We start from the raw sequence: 4,933 nt of genomic DNA, 5'->3' as shown, positions 1-4,933 counted from the left end.
CGGGGGCTGGGCCAAAATGATGCGATTCCCAGAGAATCGTATCATGGAGGCTCCAAATCATGGCAACTTTACTAGCAAGTAGGCAGATGCGGGAGAATGCCCTACTCTCCTGGAAGTCCGGGAGACTTACCCAGGTTTTGGGAGCCTCCCGGACATTCCGGGAGAGTTGGAAAGTATGACCTAAATAGAAGTGACACTGAACCCAACCTGTGTTGAGTGCCACTAATAACTAGCCAAAATATATCTGCTTTTTGAAATGCTGAACCAGACAGACAGTGAACTGTACTGTGCTGACAGTTAACAGTATACAAATTCTCCCTACAAACAGTAACAGTGGGATATTCTGTAAATTGTAACAGAGGATATTGCAGTAATGGAAACAGCTACTTTCATAGTACACATCTTTCAGGACAAGGATTTTCTTTCACAGCAATCTCCTCCTGTGTGTTCTACTCCTAGAGGGATAGAGTTATTACATTACAGCTAATTAGACTTATTGTTCATTGTAATAGAATTACAACTTAAATTAAAATATATTCACTGCTATAAAACATCAAACAATTCATGAAAATAAAGCCCTAAAGTTCAATAATCATTCTAAAATAAAATAGGATTCTGTTAATGCATATCACCCAGAGGGACATTTTACAATATGCTACGCTGTAATTGTTACCTATTTAATGAGCATAGCTGCTCTGTAACTAATCAAGATCAGAGGGATCTTTAACATGCGTAAAATGTGATGTATTCTCTCACAAGCAGAATTGTAGGTGATTATTTTCATTCCATTTCAGACACATATTCTTCTCTTTTTTTTATTAGTGTAAAAGCATCTTTTAATTTATTAAATAAATAACTAGACACAAATATATGGACAGATGTATACATTTGTGAAGGTTATTTTGTCACAAGAAAGTTTATTAGAGGACAGCACAAAATATAGTAAAAAATACCAATAGGGTGAAATGTTATTTTGCTATATATTATTTAGATATTAATGTTCACCCTACTGCTGTACAATATAAAGAGAGTAGAGGGAATTAAGATATTATTCAGATCACTGAACATACAATTAAATTGATTTGTTTTAACTTGAAACTTGTAAGAAATAACATCCTTGCTGTACAACAGAAAGGATAATGGACCTCACCATTGAATTCAGATCACTGAAATCAATTTAGTTGTATGAGGTTATTCTTGTATCTGTGTTTTACCTTTACACACCCACACTGATTACACAGTTTTATTTCGACCAAATTATACAGAGGTTGTAATGAGTGTGGATTGGTTGTAACAGTTTTCTCAAGTTACAACTGCATTGTTGTAATCACATCATCATCACCATTTATTTATATAGCGCCACTAATTCCGCAGCGCTGTACAGAGAACTCACTCACATCAGTCACTGCCCCATTGGGGCTTACAGTCTAAATTCCCTACATACACAGACAGACACACAGACTAGGGTAAATTTGTTAGCAGCCAATTAACCTACCAGTATGTTTTTGGAGTGTGGGAGGAAACCTGAGCACCCGGAGGAAACCCACGCAAACACAGGGAAAACATACAAACTCCTCACAGATAAGTCATTGGTTGGGAATTGAAATCATGACCCCAGTGCTGTAAGGCAGAAGTGCTAACCACTTAGCCACCATGCTGCCCATACATGATTCTTCAGTGCAGTCAGTAATGTGTGAGGATTAATCTTGTAATCTGTTAGATGTGATCCTATTGACTTCCAAACACATTGTATACAATCATTAAACATTAGTCATGTGAAATAAGTAAAGCGCTACGGAATATGTTGGCACTATATAAATAAATGATGATGATGATGATAAGTGACATCACCACTTGCAAAATATCCTAAAATCTAATAAAATCTAATCTAATTTAAATCCATATTTAAATGTTGTAGAATTGTAATGGAGTCTGAGCTAAGACTGTTAGTTTTACCACCAGCTTTAAATAATACTGATGTATAAAATATATACTGATGTACATTGTTGTGACAATTAGATATTCCACTGACAGTCTGCAGAGCAAGGCTGCAGACATTACACACTTATACAGCAGTGTACCTAGTTCAAAGATAAACAGGTGGAGGACATAGGTACAAAAAAACAATAGTATAGAGTGTGATTTAATTTGCCTGGTGGAGGTGTTTTTTTTGTTTTTTTTTACAGCTAACTGGGTGTGTCTTCAGTGAGACAGATCAAACAGCAACTGACCAGCACCTCTAAGGATCAGGTGGCAGTGTCACCTGTCAATCAAGCTAAGGCTGTGGGAGGAGTCTCAAATATAAAAACCTGTATTGTTCTACGTTGAGGTACAACCAATGCTAAACAGAGGCCGGTGTCTAGACAGGAGGACTATGTCTAGCCAGTGTTAGGTTTCCTGGTGTCATCCTGATGGAAGTCTATGCTGTTTATTGTGATGTAACAATATAAGTACTGTTTATACAGCAAGGACTTGTTTGTGTGTGCATCACCAGAAGTGCGTTCGTGTCACATTGTGTATAAACAAAAATTATTTTGCAGTGATTTGACAGATTGGGAAAGAGACCCGAGTACTTCCACCCATGTTTCAATTTACTTTTACAAAACTATTTGTTTTATTTTATACACAACACCAAGGTCATTTTATATTCTAAAGGTATATCAGACACATCGAATCGTTATTGATTAGTCAAATATGGCATTAAAATAATGTCAATGCCTCAATGTTGTGTATGCAATGTCAGTTTTAGTAAAGCAACATTACATTATGATAATTAAAAGGGCATAATATTTACATATAAGTGGTGCATTCAGGTAGAAAATGAGCATTTATTAAATGTGAAGTTCTTGAGGTTCTTTTACTAGGACTGCAACCCCACTTTGGTCCTGATTCATCTTCGGATGTAACCTGAGAGCAACTTGCATTTAAAAAATCCCACACGTAACTTGTACGTACGTACATCCGTATTCAAATACAAGCGACTCTCGAGATACGTTTCCATTTGAATCTGGGTATAAATACGCCCTAGCTATATGTTAGTTGCCTTATGTACACAGGCAGTGCCTGATCTGCACATGTATATGTGAAATATAAAGTCCCATCAGAAAAAAAATATTTTACAAAATAAATGAGCAACTTAATACTATAATAATCATATCTAAAAATGTGTTTTTAGCTTTTTTTTTGTCATTTGTATTTTTAAATACATAAAATTGGGTGTTCTTTATGCACACTGTACATAACATGCTTTTTGGTAGTTTCTCTTATTTGCAAACACATGTGCTATCTAGTGGACTATGCGTGCCACTAGACAGCACAACAGCCATCACTATTAGACGGCATTTAACTTGCCCTGTAGCTTGTGCAAATAATACAGCTAAAAAAACACATTCTTAAGAGAAACCATGCACTTGAATCGGCTGCATGTTCTTTAGCACACCCTCGGCGTGCCCTTTCTGTACATTGCCTACGTACAGTATGTCCGCCTCTTCCCACCCATTCCGCCCTTCAAGTTGTAGGCGGTCGTAAGTGTCATTAGCCTTCGAATATGAATTGCATGGAATTGCACAAGATAAGCCACGTGAATGGACTTACATTCGAGGATGAATTAGGCCCTCAGTTTGTTATTTTCTTGGCGGCTGCACCTGGAGAGATTTGAATGAGTGGGAATTGCTCATGTTGTAAAGAATCTGCAGATTAGATATGTCATAGTATTCCTGCACAGAGGCTGGTCTATCCGCTTGCTTGGGTCCTCCATAGGGGAGGTCTGAAAATGTTAGGATCTTTCCAGGACTGAAATGAAGGGGTCCCAGTAAAGGGAACACAACTTTACAGGCCATCAAGGATAGGGTTGGGCAACCTGATACACTGCAGGGGATTAACATTACTCTTAATGTGCTGCACTTAACCTCAGTACTAAGTTAAAACAATACATTTAATTATTTAAGAAAGAGACACCAGTAATAACATATCAGCAGGTATTGTATACAAGTGGTACAAGCTATCACAAACAAATCTGATAATAAAGCAGTAAGGAGCTGGTGACAGCTCGGAGTTCCGAATGTGTTGCCCATCGCTGATCTAGAGGATACCACATACAGAGGGGGATTTCTGAAAGTGGACATCTCTTGTCATCAAAATCACTGTCACATTTATCCTTGGGTTGTTATTAAAGATAAATATATACACACACATGCATATATATATTCCATAATATTATATTGTCTTATTATATTCATTTATGTATCTGCTTCTTTGTAAAGAATCACAATATATATATTAAAATCTGGGATTAAATATATGTTAAGGTCATTTACAATTGTGCAAAAAAATTAGGTGGCAGATGTACTAAAATGCTAAATGGTTCTATTCTCTTCGCGCTAACTTTGATGAAATGTAGGAGTCTGAATTTCACACTAGGATTGTTCTGGCAAAGAGAGGATATGTGGACTGTAATCATAGGGATCACTATAAATGTAATGGGCAACCATTGTTTGGGTTGTGCCCCACACATTTAGAATACTGTATGTATAACATATATTTTGACTAACAGGCAGTAACTTAAAAACATTTTTGAAGCGCATAAAGACTGCGACACAGTGCAATGAGCTTTGGTCCCACCGTGAGCCTTGATTTGTGCAAGTGTCTATCTATAATATAAAAGCCTAGTGGCGTGTGTTAGTCTGTGTGTAAAAGAAAAAAAAAAAACAAGCTGCAGCGCCACCTGCTGGGCGGAGTTATATACCGACCTACTAAATTCTTAGTGTGTGAGGGAAAAAAAACTCAGAAAGGGCTGAAATTTGGTATACTAAGATGTTTTTAATTTGTTAATTTAATTTGTTAATTGTTAAAAGTGTTTATAAAGATTTTAAAAAAAAATATATATATTTCTTGAAGGAGAAGTGACAGTTGGGAGTGGTTGGTGGTTGCCGGG

Source organism: Mixophyes fleayi, chromosome 9 (assembly GCF_038048845.1).
Source record: "Mixophyes fleayi isolate aMixFle1 chromosome 9, aMixFle1.hap1, whole genome shotgun sequence".
In the NCBI taxonomy this organism is placed as follows: Eukaryota; Metazoa; Chordata; class Amphibia; order Anura; family Limnodynastidae; genus Mixophyes; species Mixophyes fleayi.
This window is presented reverse-complemented; position numbering follows the sequence as displayed.